Source organism: Engystomops pustulosus, chromosome 2 (genome assembly GCF_040894005.1).
Source record: "Engystomops pustulosus chromosome 2, aEngPut4.maternal, whole genome shotgun sequence".
Classification (NCBI taxonomy): Eukaryota; Metazoa; Chordata; class Amphibia; order Anura; family Leptodactylidae; genus Engystomops; species Engystomops pustulosus.
In genome coordinates, this window is record NC_092412.1 from 152,332,163 (window position 1) to 152,347,634 (window position 15,472).

The window sequence follows — 15,472 nt, forward strand, 5'->3', positions numbered from 1 at the left end:
TAATGTAAATGTAAATGTAATGTAATGTAAATTTTTCATTAAATCCCTTCACAAAAATGTTCTAAAAAGTGATCAAAAAAACTTATGTACGCCAAAATGGTATCACTGAAAAGGACTACTGAACACGCAAAAAATAAGACCTAAACTAGCTCTGTCAACCAAAAACTATTAGCGTTATATCTCCGTAAAGATGGTGATACGAAAATAAATGAGATTTTTTGTATTATTTTTTTTTATGTTACGGTGAATGGACCCATAAGAATACAAGAAGAAAAATGAAATGTACAATTTTTTCCTACATACATTTAAGAGTTAATAAAATGTCATCAATAAGCTAATGACCCACTTGAATGAAGTATTTGTGAAGTGTATCTAATGTCACAAAAAATAAGCCCTTATATGTCCAAATTTCCCAAAAAATAAAGATTGTATAACCAATAAAAAGAGACAAGGCATAATCTGCTCTGAATGGCGCAGCTTCCCTTCAGTGCTCTGGCGTGTGCCCATACAGCAGTTTACCACCACATATGGGGCATTGTTACACTCATGAGAAATTGGGTATCAAACTTTGTGGACAGTTTTGGTATTTTATCCATTGAGAATTTGTAAATTTTTTGAAAAACACATTCATTTAGCCAAAAAATATATATTTTAAAATTGCATCCGATTTTGCTTTATCCTCTGTAAAATAATTAAAGGGTAAAAACAAACTTCATGAAAGTTGTTTTACATACATTAAGGGTAATTTATGGGGTTTTACTTTTATTTAGGCCTCTTAAAGTGACTTGAAATCCAAGCAGGTCCTGCAAAAGCGTGATTTTGTGTTTTTTATGAGAAATCGTACCTAAAGTTCAAAGCCCCATAACATCTTAAAAAAATGAGAGAATGCATAAAAAACTATGGATATATAAAGCAGACATTCGGTTAATGTTAGTTATCAAGTTTTTTTGCTGTCATGACAACGTATGGAAAAAGTAGAACATTTTCAATTTCAAAAATCAAGACTTTTTCCAAATTTTCACCAAATATCAGTACATGAATGCAACACATACCACCAAATTTTTTCAACTTACATGAAGTACAAAGTGTCATGAGAAAACAAATTCAAAATCACTTGGATATGTTAAAGCGTTCCAAAGTTATAACCACTTATAGTGACACAGGGCATATTTGAAAAAATGGGCAGTGTCAGGAAGGTGAAAAGTGGCTTCGGCGTTTAGGGGTTAAAGAGGACTGGTGTGGTGTAACTGACTGGCCTGCGGCCATAATTCTCATCACTATTGGGAGGGGCAGAAGTAGAGAAGTGCATGAAAATGGGACCAGGAGTGATGGCACAAGCATGTGACTCATAACATGCTTCAGATTGTCCAAGTACAAACATGCCGTCCTGATTTATATGAATGCCTCAGTGCTGTGGCCTCAGTGACTTAAAGGGAACCTGTCACCAGGAGACCCATTTTTAGCACTGCCCCAGTCCCCACAGAGCATAGTACATTCACTGCCAAAGTGTTTTGTATTAAAAATTCCTCCTGGTGACAGGTTCCCTTTTAACGGATGTCACAACCAGGAAGTGCTGCCCACTTCAGGATTAACTGAATATGATTTTATAAGAAAGGATAATAGATATATTAAGCTATAACTAAGTATATGAAGAAGCCAGCAGCATGATACAGGTATTGTGGGAATTGTTGTCTAAGGCTCTCTCCAGCTGTTCTAAAACCATTTCTTTGTCAGTAACTTTACAGTTACGCTTTATAAATAATGCTGGGTAGTCGACCCATTTACTCTTTTCATAATGCCAACTTTCCTTATAATACACAAGTTACATGTTAGTGCAAATCTACTGAACCTGATATTCTAACCCCAGTAGAAAGTGCAAGCAGGCCCACATGGGTCATAAGGTGAGTGGAGCTCCTTTACTCAGGTGGCAGATTGCAGGTCCCTCGGGGAAGGTAGCAGCACCACAACCATTTGCAGAGAAGCAAATATATATGCCTCTTTAAGACACATTTGCAAATGTTTACATTGTTCATCTCTGCCTTCTTCAATTAAACAGGTGGTGCCATGACGTCATTGTGTCATCTGTGTCCTTCAGTAGATGCCCGGGTAGAAGAGGCAGCTGCAGGTTACACCCATCTGGTATGCAAGTGATTATTTGTGGTTTTTCTTACTGGCCACAATCCTGGGGTGTTGGTTCTAAATGTAATTTAATGAGAATGTGCAGTGCTACATATTGAATCATAGGGGTTTGCTGATACTACATACTTATGGGGGTTGCTGGTGCTGCTAATGTACAGGGTACTGCTGTTTCTGGCACTGCATATGAATTCATAATGGAGATGCTGTATATTAACTTATTAGTGGGTGCAAAAAAAGGTGGATATAAATATATATAGTAATCGCCATATACAGCCCATGTTATCACTATATACAACCCTCTACCAATAACTGTATACAGCCGCCAGCAACAACTATATACAGCTCCCAGTAATCACTATATACAGCCACAGCAATCACTATTGTAGGGGATCAACTCAAATGGCAACTTCAGTAACAGTCCAGGTAGCTGTTTTATTTCTTTCCAAAACAGTTTAACGAAACAGAATAGCTTGCTTCAGCATATAACAGAAAATACAGTCCATATAAACAGGCTTGACTCACAGTCCTTTGTAGGTTGTGTCTCCATCCAGCAGCATAACCAAACAATGTCACTATTGCTGATCCTTTGCTGTGTAACACCTCCAGCTCTGCATGCAGTATAGCAGAGACTTCCAGACTGCAAACACACATTCCCCCAGCTCACCTGAGCTTCCTGGCTTTTTTTATCTCTCAGCCAAAACCTGGCCTGGATATGTGGGAGTAGTCACCCACCCTGCTCTTGACTACTCCAATGAAAGCCGGCCCGGATCAACTGCATTAAGCAGCTTTGCTACTTTAACAATTGTCAGAAACCTAAGGTTCCTGACCAAACATTAACCGGCTCACTTCACTGAGGCCAGGCACCTCGGTGACACATATCTGCCATCAATAATGGCCCCTTGTACCTTCTCACATACCCCCCTCCTCTGACAAAAGCCGGGGGTTTTGGCACCTTTAGCCACCAGACTATACACCCTTGACAGGGCGTCTGCATTTCCCTGCATTTTTCCTGGCCTGTGCTCCACTGTGAAAGAAAAATCTTGTAGGGCCAGGAACCAGCGGGTGACCCGGGCATTTTTCCCCCTTCTTCTCCCGCATCCATCTTAGTGGGGCATGGTCTGACACTAGCTTGAACCTCCTTCCCAATAAATAGTACCTGAGGGAGTCTAGTGCCCACTTTATGGCCAGACATTCTTTCTCAATGATGGCATAATTTCTCTCCGCTGGGGACAGTTTCCTGCTAAGATAAATTACTGGGTGCTCTTCCCCATTGACTACTTGAGACATAACTGCACCCAGACCTACATCAGACGCATCTGTCTGGACCACAAACTCACGGGAGAAGTCAGGAGCTATCAACACTGGTTGACTACACAAGGCTTCCTTTAACTCTTTAAAAGCCCCCTCTGCTTCTGGAGACCACTGCACCATTGCCGACTTTGTACCCTTTGTGAGGTCAGTCAAAGGAACTGCTATCTCTGCAAACCTGGGGACAAATCGCCTGTAGTATCCCACAATTCCTAGAAATGCCCGGACCTGTTTCTTGTTAAGTGGGCGGGGCCAATTCTGAATAGCTTCCACTTTATTCAGTTGGGGTTTAATTTCCCCTCTTCCCACTATGTAACCCAGGTACCTGGTTTCATCCATTCCTAGGGCACATTTATTTGGATTAATCGTAAATCCAGCCCTTCTTAGAGAATTCAGGACAGCCTGAAGCTTAATGAGGTGACTTTCCCAGTCATGACTAAAAATGACAATATCATCCAAGTACGCTGCTGCATACTTCCTGTGAGGACGTAGAACCTGGTCCATGGCTCTCTGGAAAGTGGCAGGGGCCCCCTGCAACCCAAATGGCATTCGAATATACTGGAAACTCCCCTCAGGTGTGGAAAAAGCTGTTTTTTCCTTAGCCTCTTTAGACAATGGAATCTGCCAATACCCCTTAGTAAGGTCTAGGGTGCTGATGTACCTGGCTGGCCCTAATTGCTCTATTAGCTCATCCACCCTGGGCATGGGGTAAGCATCCACTGTGGATACCTCATTGAGTCTGCGGTAGTCGTTGCAGAATCTCCATTCACCATTTGGCTTTGGTACTAACACTATGGGGCTGGACCACCCACTTTTGGACCTCTCAATCACTCCCAGTTCTAACATCCTGTGGACTTCTTTGGAGATTACCTCCCTACGGGCCTCAGGGATCCTGTATGGCTTTAAATTTACCCTGACATGAGGCTCTGTGAGGATTTCATGTTCTATCACATTAGTACAACCAGGGCTTTCTGTGAAGAGATCCTTGTTCCTCTGCAGCATTTCCCTACAATGTTGTTTTTGGGAAGGGGATAAGGTCTCTGAAATTTTTACGGCTTCGATGGCTGACTCCGATTGAGTCACTAGGCAAGAAGCCTCAGGGGGGTCTCTCTCTTTCCAGGGTTTGATCAGATTGACATGATAGATCTGGTAGGGCTTCCTCTTCCCTGGCTGATGGACCCTATAGTTGACCTCCCCAACCTTTTCCACTATCTCATAGGGCCCCTGCCATTTTGCTAGGAACTTGCTCTCCACAGTAGGGACTAACACCAGTATGCGATCTCCTGGATGGAACTGTCTCATACGAGCAGATCTATTATAGACCCTGGCCTGTGACTCTTGGGCCTGGAGAAGATGCTCCTTTACAATTGGCATCACCCTGGACATCCTTTCCTGCATCTGAGCTACATGCTCAACCACACTCTTATATGGTGTAACCTCACTTTCCCAAGTTTCTTTTGCCACATCTAAGAGACCTCTGGGGTGCCTGCCATAAAGTAATTCAAAGGGTGAAAACCCGGTGGAGGATTGGGGCACTTCTCTAATCGAAAACAAAAGATATGGTAAAAGACAGTCCCAGTCTCGCCCATCCTTCTCTACCACCTTTTTCAGCATGGCTTTCAGGGTCTTATTAAATCGCTCCACAAGACCATCTGTCTGGGGGTGGTACACTGATGTGCGCAACTGGGTGACTTTTAACACCTTACACAGTTCCTTTATCACCTTTGACATGAACGGGGTTCCCTGGTCCGTTAAGATCTCCTTGGGAATCCCTGTGCGGGAAAAAACATGGAACAACTCCCTGGCAATATTTCGGGAGGAGGGGTTCCTTAGGGGGACAGCCTCGGGGTAACGTGTTGCATAATCCACAATTACTAGGATGTACTGATGCCCCCGAGCTGACTTCACTAAGGGTCCTACCAGGTCCATTGCTATTCTTTCAAATGGGACCTCAATAATTGGCAAAGGGACCAGAGGGCTGCGGAAATGTGCCACTGGGGATGTGATCTGGCAGATAGGGCAGGATTGACAGTAATCTCTGATTTCCCGGTAACAACCTGGCCAATAGAATCGTTGTAGTACCCTCTCAAGTGTTTTGTCCACCCCTAGGTGACCTCCCAACACGTGTGAATGGGCCATATCCATAACCATACGTCTATATGGCCCTGGGACTAGTAACTGCTCCACTATCTCATCCCTTATTTTAGTCACCCGATATAAAAGGTCCTGATTCAGGGCAAAATGTGGGTACCGGTTGTCTGCCCCAGGTTCTTGAGCAGCCCCATTTAACACTGTAACATTCTCTAGCGCCCCTTTTAAGGTCATGTCCCGGAGTTGGGCTGTGCCAAAATTTTCCCTGGATACATTTAAGTCAGGGACAGCTGCCTCCTCTGAAGTTGAATCTTCCTCATTCTCCCCTATTAGGACATTCAGAGGGAACCCTGATGTTTCCTCAGGATTTCCATCAACAGAGTTGACTGGGTTCTCTGGGGAACTTTGCAAAGCTGCCTTGGCCCATAGGTCCCAGAACAGAGGGCAATCACGTCCAACAATTACCTCATACATCAGTTGTTTAACAACCCCCACATTGTGCAACACAGTACCCTGGTCAGTCCCAAGCATAACCTGAGCCACTGGGTAAACCTTGGTGTCCCCATGGATGCATGTGACACCCAGAGTTTTCCCAGGGGCCATAATGTGAGGGAGAGTGGCTGAGATGAGAGTGACCAAACTCCCTGAGTCCAACAGTCCTGAAACAAGAGTCCCATTAACCATCAGGGTACACATCTGTGGTCCCTCCCCCTTGGCTGGTATGGCACTACATGCAGGCTGGGCAAAAAGGGAACTGCGGCGACCCACATAGCAATCCATGGGCTCTGGGGTGAGGGGACACTGGGCCGCCATATGACCCGGGGCATGACATCTCCAACAGATTACCTCCCGGGGTATCCCTTTGGTCACTGGTTTGTACCCCCCTTTGTCCTTGGTACGACCATCATGAGAGGTTTTAGGCCCCAGTCTCTGACAGTTCCAATCTTTTTGGGGCTCCCAGTATACGGATTTCATATCCCCTGGCCCTCCCAGGGATTTCTCCATAGTGTGGAACCTCTCCACCAATCCCACTAGATCATCTGCATTCTGGGGGTCACCCTGTGCAACCCAGCACTGTATGGCACGGGGAAGTGAGTGCATAAATCGGTCTACAACCACTTGTTCGACAATCTGGGCTGGAGAGCAGGTGTCTGGTTGCAACCACTTCTGGACTAGATGCAAAAGGTCAAACAGCTGTGATCTTGGCGGCTTGTCCAGGCTATAGGCCCAGTGGTGCACCCTCTGTGCTCGGACTGCTAAGGTGGCACCAAGCCGTGCCAGTATCTCTGCTTTTAATTTGGGGTACTCCTTGGCATCCTGCAGGGCCAGGTCATAATACGCCTTTTGGGGCTCGCCAGTTAAATATGGAGCCAGTACTTCAGCCCACTGACCTGGCGGCAGCTTCTCCCGGTCAGCCACTCTCTCAAATACTGTGAGGAACGCCTCAACGTCATCCTCCGGGGTCATTTTCTGCAATGCTTCCCTTACAGTCTTTCTGACAAGGTGACCATCATCTCGGTTTGGCAGAACTGGACTCTCCTGCATGCGGACGGCGTCTGTCAGTACTGCCATCTGCTGGACAAGGAGCTTGTTGGTCTCCTGTTGGGCTCGCAAAGCCTCAGCATGTGCTCTCTGTTGCTGCAAGTTTGACTGCACAAGGTGCTTGATCACCTCCTCCATGGCAGCTGCTGTGTGCTGGCTCTGAGCTGAAGCCTTTGCTCCAAACAAACAATATATCCAGGGGATTATGCCCACATCCAAAGCACCAATTGTAGGGGATCAACTCAAATGGCAACTTCAGTAACAGTCCAGGTAGCTGTTTTATTTCTTTCCAAAACAGTTTAACGAAACAGAATAGCTTGCTTCAGCATATAACAGAAAATACAGTCCATATAAACAGGCTTGACTCACAGTCCTTTGTAGGTTGTGTCTCCATCCAGCAGCATAACCAAACAATGTCACTATTGCTGATCCTTTGCTGTGTAACACCTCCAGCTCTGCATGCAGTATAGCAGAGACTTCCAGACTGCAAACACACATTCCCCCAGCTCACCTGAGCTTCCTGGCTTTTTTTATCTCTCAGCCAAAACCTGGCCTGGATATGTGGGAGTAGTCACCCACCCTGCTCTTGACTACTCCAATGAAAGCCGGCCCGGATCAACTGCATTAAGCAGCTTTGCTACTTTAACAATTGTCAGAAACCTAAGGTTCCTGACCAAACATTAACCGGCTCACTTCACTGAGGCCAGGCACCTCGGTGACACATATCTGCCATCAATAATGGCCCCTTGTACCTTCTCACACTATATACAGTTCCCCAGCAATAACTATATACAGCCCCTCACCATATACAAACACTCCCCAGCATTAACAATATACTGGTATAAGGGGCTCCCATTTGCTTAGCAACGCTAAGCAGGAAGCCTTGCATGCGCAGTGACCCGGCCTGCAGAGCACACAGACCGCTCCAAACTCACTGTGCATGTCAGCCACAAGTGGCTAATGCGCAGGCACGGGAATTTGACCAGACAGCCGAATGACGTTGGGAGAGGAGGTGTGGCTTTCATACAAAGGTGCGAGGAAGCCGACTTTGACTTGCTAGAATCTCTGCCTGGATACCAGGAAGAAAATCAAAGTTCATTTTATCCTTCTGTGAGCAGAGATTTTTTCAGGTGAATAAAGGGTGCCCTAATGATATAAGTGCTCTATGGGAACTTGCCCAAGACTAAATTTTTGCAAACAGCGGTGACAGGTTCCCTTTAGAGAACATGTACAGAAAGTCCAAATTAAAACAGTTCCAAAGATGTAAGAAGTAATATACTACCGTGCCTCATAGCTGTGCAGTCGGTTATGTACCAAGGCAAGAAAGTAGTACCCTCAATGTATGTTTCACCTCATCAGTTTCATCAGGAGGTAAATGCATAAAAACTACAGGCTGTTTATAGACCTCAAGTGGTCTAGCTGGTCTCCAGACCTGAACCCAGGGGAGGATTAAGACTGACATGGGCCCTGGTCTGTATGAATATTATTGCCCCTACAACTCTGGAATCACTTCCTACATCTGGTACTAGAATCAGCTTTTTTGGGGAATGGAGGATGTGTCCCTTCTATCTGCTTTTAATCTGATGTTTCAATAACTTTTGAGGTCCTTCAAAGGTACTGAAATGTATCTTGTGTACATGTGTATTGAGAGCAGAAACAGACATATGAGGATTTCGTGGTTAAGGGTCCTTCTCAGTCTAAAATTTGGTTGGATGGTCATGGGCCCCCTAGACAGCTCGGCCTCTGGGATACCGAAATCACTTATATTACAATTCACTACTGCATAGAGTAATCCCCCAGCTGTGTCAGATCATATACACAATGCTGCTAAAACACTAATGCTAGTATTTTAACACACTAGTATTTGTAATGACGCCCACTACAGGATACTACTCACTCCTGTAAAGGCTCTTAATATTGTCAGTACTAAATTATAGGCCGATTGTTTACAGTTTTACTATTAACTTATAAATAAAGATTAAAACATAAAAATCAAATAATAATGACAGCTTTCAGTTGATGTGTCAGTGATGATGTCAGAATGCTGTGTTGCCATGTGATTCTATAACGTCATACAGGGATCTGTGCTCTAGAACGCTGCCCCCGGTCTGCTCAGCACCACTGTTTCATAGCCTTGGTTAAGGTGACAGGACAGTGGATTCTGTCTTTATTGATAGAGATTTTCAGAATTTTCTGAGTGTTACATTGATCAGAATTAGTTTTGTAGCTCCCTGCCATCATGGCAGGAGAACAGGGGTTGCACAAAAATCTTACAACATCCTGACCACCTTTCTCTTGGCTGGGCAGCAGCTGGTGCAGCCTGGAGGATTATTTAGAGAGGGAGGGCATAGTGGACCTACAGTCTTGAGTCCCCCAAATAGCCTCCAATTCTGCCGGGAAACCGCAATGGCGAAAGTATTTACGACGAAGGGGAACAGGGCGGAAATCAACCTCCGGATCAGATAAGAAGGAACTGGCCATCTATAAATAGCATAGCTCATGTCATGTAGAAAAACCTCCTGCGTTATTTTATATCATATCATTTACCCTGATCAGTAGAAACAACTACAGTTACTCCTCTCATCCTTTAAGATAAGAAAGAATGGAAACAAAAGGATGAACGTAACTCTACCGATTTTACCTATAAGACTTGGAGAAGTCTGTATTTGTGTCACCTACTATATTCATGCTGAACACGTTAACGACATGTGATGGAATAGTTGGTTGCTAGGATGTATGGAGGAGGCCCATGGATTAGTCCTCTTCACCCTCCATACCGTGGAAAATGCAGCAAACACCAACCCCTGCCATCACTGCCATCACCAATTACAGAGTGGGCGCCGCCATGTTGGCATGGATTGTTGCCCCCAGTAGCGTCATCAGTGGTGATAATCCATTTCTTTGACAACCAGGAGTCTCTTTGAGACTACCAGGCCTATCAATTAACAGGATCTGTAACAGCAATACACTTTATTTGGTATAAGGGATCAGGCTCCTGAGGGTCAAAATTTAATTTGCAGCTTATATTTTAGAATACAAATAAAAAGAAACAAATACACATATTGGATATCACCACATCCCAAAATACCAGGTCTATCAAAATACAAAACCAATTATCCCTAATGGTTAACATCTAAATGGAAAATCTCCATTCTACACTATGACCATTATTCCATTATTTGCTCTGATGTTTCCAGCGTCCAAGCATCCGCCAGAGATTACCTCCAATTACTGGACGGCAGGACATGACGTCTGCAGCGCCATGTAAGTAGTCAGTATTGGTCGCCCATGTATAACACTACATTTCCAGTAGTGGAGACGTCTGCAATATCCTAATAACTCTCTACATTCTGATAGATGGAGCATATCCTGCTGACATGGCTGAGCATGCACCTAAGCAGAGGCGCAGAAAATCCAAAATGTAATAAACCACCCACAATCCTGATAATGTCTGGCCCTAGCAGAGATATAAGCAAATGTCTCGTGAATCTATAGAATGGCTGATATTATATTTCTTTGTGGATAATGACAGGCCTAAAGCACAGACAACCAAGCTGCTGGAGGTACAGACAGGACAAAATATGGTGGCCCAGAACTTTGGATGCATCCATCATCCAGGTACCCCATTATATTCATAAGACTGGCCCCTGGAGCTATAAGTATCAGATGTCCTGTATACAGAGGGTCTGAGGATCTAATAAATTGACCCAATGGAGGAAATCTTGATATCGCACCCACAGACAACTCCCTATCAAATTGATACAAAACAAGACCAGTCATTGTTCAACAGAAGTGAATGATGACATAATTATACAGATCATACTGATGATACTGATCATACTCTTTACCCTACCCCCCTCCCCTTACCAACAAGAGAACTTTTTGGGATTCAGAGTTTGACCATTCTACAGTCCTGCTGCTGATTAAAGATTCCTGCTATCCCCTCACCCCCCTTCCCTTACCAACAAAATAACTTTTTGGGAATCAGTTTGACCATTCTAAAGTCCTGCTGCAGATACAGGATTCCCACTATCCTCTCCCCCCTTCCTTTACCAACAAGAGTAATTTGATGAGAGATTAAAGGGAAGCATCTTCAACAAACAGACCAACATCAGGAACTTCTCCCAGCCCATCCCTTTGCTCTAAACAACAAAAAGTTACTCTGTAGTTTTTCTGCAAATCCTACATCATTGCATTTCTGTCCAATAAACAGATCATGAATGATGTGACTTGACCATTTTCTTACTTCTTTTGTCTCCCTTCTGGTAGTAAAGGGCCAAAATCCAAAAATGTCTGTAACAGGGAGATGACACTTACCTATTTCAAAAGTTGTGCTCCCTGTGGAGAGTGATTAGTGAGGTAGGGGAGGGCACACAGGATGTGGAGTAAATTAAGGTGTCACGCTATAGACCATATTACTGATACAGGTATATATTCTATTAGTATCATAGACCCTGGGATCACAAACATCCAAATAAAGATGGATACAGGATAAGAGTATTTGTGTGAAACGCTCCAAAATAAAACATGGACACTACCAAATTAATACCTAATCAAAAAATGACACTTATGTTAAACAAAATAGCTGTGTGTAGAGAAAAACTGAGACGAATGAAAAAGCTCAATCTCAAGGTAATAAAGAAGATGGAGCAGGAATGAGAGCAAAGAGCAGGCCTGAAAGCTGGGTGGAGTGTGAATAAGAGGGCTAGGAGGTGTTAGAAAATCCAGGTGAATATATCAGGGAGTGGAGTGGAACAGAGAGGAGAGTAGAGGCAGTCCGTAGGTTTGGTGTGGCATGGAGGCAATGTCGGTGGAGGAGGAAGAAGAAGAGCCTGAGTGGATGAAGAGGCGGGGTGACCGGCTGATGACACCAGCAGCTCTGGTGGAGCAGTGATCCAGTGATCCCCTGTGAGTGGGGTCAGGAGGAGGAGGAGCTGGGTGCGGGGGCAGCGGTAGTCCAGCTGAGTGCAGAGGTGGGGGTGGAGTGAGTTGGTGCCCCCACCCCTAGGCCCAGAGCAGGGCTCCCCTGGGTCCAGTGTGTGTGTGTGGGGGAGGTGCGAGTTGGACCTGGGATGTTTGTTATAGTTAGTCAGGCTAGTGCTAGGGATGCTGCTGACCATTTCTTTGGCCTCCTCTGTCTTGTTTCCTTTACAGGTGCAGTGCGTCTTGCATGGCGAGATGCTGGAAGCAGTGTGGCATGATGATGCCAGAACTTGGACCTTCCACAGCATTTGGTTCACTGACAATAGAATTATCCATGGCAATGGACTCTGGACAGGCGGCATCACTGATCCAGACCCTAATATGGCAGTCAGAAAACCCCCCATGATAGCATTTAATTAAAAGGGTTGGCCACTTTACCGCATGTTTTTTGTATGTGAATGGAAGGGCAGGATATTAGGTAATTTACCAATATACATCTATTAAACGTCCTGCACTACTTTCTTGATATGTAAAGTAGACCCCCTGGTAAAAAAAAATTTATTTACCTTATCGGCTGCCATTCCTGCATAAAATGGCTGTAGATGAAAGGTCAAGTGATCTCTAACTGTGCAAGACCATTCATCCTTCCAGGACCTTAATCTTGTGTTCATGAATGCTATCATAAGTTCCTGGAAGGTCAATTGGTCATGGACAGTTAGAGATCATGGGACTCACCATCAGGGTCAACTTTATGGCAGGAATGACTGTCCAATGAGGTAAAAGGCACAAGAGCCTGTTGCAGAAGTAATAATAGGTGCATATCAGTAAATTACCTTATATAGGGGAACTATGCATCGGGTCAAGGTTAATTGATCATATACTTGACATTTAGGAATTTGAGTGTTGTTCTCTAATTTTGATCTCAAGGTCAATGTGTATATATATCCATGAAAATAGCAGTATTTTAAACTTATTTCCTAAACTGTATAAACTGTAAAGTACATAATAATATGTAATTGAGATAATTGTAAAATAATGCTGATCAAAATTTTCCCGCTGTCATTTACGACATCGGGAGTGGCTATCCGTCGCCATGGCAGCCTTGGGTCTTCCGAAGGCTACTTCGGGTTAACCTATTCATTACAATGTGCACATTGTGCACAATCAGCACATTGTAATGAATGAGGAGTAAAATCCACATGTACTGACATACAGTAGTATGGCAGTATATGATAGGATTGTACAGACACCCTAGAATTAAAGTACCCTAGGTAGTCTGAAAAATAGTAAAAAAAATTATAATTAAAAATCCTAAAAACTCAAATCACCCTCCCTTTCCCTAGAACTGATATGAATATACAATCACCGGCCACGTTATTAGGTACACCATGCTAGTAACGGGTTGGACCCCCTTTTGCCTTCAGAACTGCCTCAATTCTTCGGGGCATAGATTCAACGAGGTGCTGGAAGCATTCCTCAGAGATTTTGGTCCATATTGACATGATGGCATCAAACAGTTGCCGCAGATTTGTCGGCTGCATATCCATGATGCGAATCTCCCGTTCCACCACATCCCAAAGATGCTCTATTGGATTGAGATCTGGTGACTGTGGAGGCCATTTGAGTACAGTGAACTCATTGTCATGTTCAAGAAACCAGTATGAGATGATTCCAGCTTTATTACATGGAGCATTATCCTGCTGAAAGTAGCCATCAGATGTTGGGTACATGGTGGTCATAAAGGGATGGACATGGTCAGCAACAATACTCAGGTAGGCTGTGGCGTGGCAACAATGCTCAATTGGTACCAAGGGGCCCAAAGAGTGCCAAGAAAATATTCCCCACACCATGACACCCCCACCACCAGCCTGAACCGTTAATATAAGGCAGGATGGATCCATGCTTTCATGTTGTTGACGCCAAATTCTGACCCTACCATCTGAATGTCGCAGCAGAAATCGAGACTCATCAGACCAGGAAACGTTTTTCCAATCTTCTACTGTGCAATTTCGATGAGCTTGTGCAAATTGTAGCCTCAGTTTCCTGTTCTTAGCTGAAAGGAGTGGCACCCGGTGTGGTCTTCTGCTGCTGCAGCCCATCTGCCTCAAAGTTCGACGTACTGTGCATTCAGAGATGCTATTCTGCCTACCTTGGTTGTAACGGGTGGCGATTTGAGTCACTGTTGCCTTTCTATCAGCTCGAACCAGTCTGCCCATTCTCCTCTGACCTCTGGCATCAACAAGGCATTTCCGCCCACAGAACTGCCACTCACTGGATTTTTTTTTCTTTTTCGTACCATTCTCTGTAAACCCTAGAGATGGTTGTCCGTGAAAAGCCCAGTAGATCAGCAGTTTCTGAAATAATCCGACCAGCCCTTCTGGCACCAACAACCATGCCACGTTCAAAGGCACTCAAATCACCTTTCTTCCCCATACTGATGCTCGGTTTGAACTGCAGGAGATTGTCTTGACCATGTCTACATGCCTAAATGCACTGAGTTGCCGCCATGTGATTGGCTGATTAGAAATTAAGTGTTAACGAGCAGTTGGACAAGTGTACCTAATAAAGTGGCCGGTGAGTGTAAATAAACAGTATCATAAATCATAAACACCCTAACTGGTACATGAAACGCGTAGGGAAGTGAATTTGTAATGCATCCTCTAGTTTTTAGGGCATAATAGCCACATTCAGGGGCAGACTGGGGACCGCCCTTGTAAGGGCTGGGAGCTATTCCAAGGGATCAGGGTGAAGATTAAGTAGGGCATACTAGGACAGTGCTGCAGCACACTTCCCTACTCCCGTTCCTTGGATGAAGACAGGTGAGAGCTTAACCATACGCTTGCCGTACCTGGAATGAAGACTGGTGAGACCAAGCCTTGCATGTTATTTCATTATACTGCATACCTGAGGCGTTTTTATGCCCTGAAACTCTGTGGATGTCTTGTTGCCCAGGGCCACTAGCCCTGGACTTTGGTGATTGTCCCCGACTAGGTCTGACAATACTTGTGTATTTGTTTGTTTTTCATTACAGAGCTGAGACAATTTTTATCTAGTATTATTAAACGTTAAGTTTTATATTACATTTCTAAGGCATTTGCTTACAAATTAAACCAACAGAAAGAAGATGGAGAAATTATGGCTTCCTTCCAGGTTCCCCTGAAGAGAAACAATTAGGGGACCCAGAGCAGGAGCTCCAATGATAATCCATCTCTGTCCACACCTTCTTGCTTCTTGTGTAGTCCTGGCAGTCAAGGAGGTGTCGCTTTAGCATGGCAAGTCCATAGCTGTCTTGGACCGCAGGAGAAAGCCATTAGTCACATCTAGCAAATTCTGTGCTGGAGTGAAGGCCTGGGTGCCCACAGAAAGGGCTCTTAGTGCCACTTTTGGCACCCGTGCCATAGACTCGCCACCACTGTTTTAGAGCATTTGGACTAGAAGTCCACTCTGCAGTGACCAAACCTCTCATTAG

The 15,472-nt window shown here is 44.4% G+C and overlaps 1 long non-coding RNA gene across 2 annotated transcripts; it reads left to right on the forward strand.

Annotated features, from left to right (window-relative positions):
* The first annotated feature begins 1,818 nt into the window (after positions 1-1,818).
* On the forward strand, positions 1,819-11,915 carry LOC140116625 (uncharacterized). 2 transcript variants are annotated; one of them, XR_011852865.1, is made up of 4 exons: positions 1,819-2,139; positions 10,278-10,344; positions 10,613-10,698; positions 11,713-11,915. It is a non-coding gene; the product is annotated as an uncharacterized lncRNA (long non-coding RNA). The 2 variants fall into 2 exon arrangements; XR_011852864.1 differs by lacking the exons at positions 10,613-10,698; positions 11,713-11,915 and adding an exon at positions 10,438-10,602.
* Positions 11,916-15,472: the final 3,557 nt, after the last annotated feature.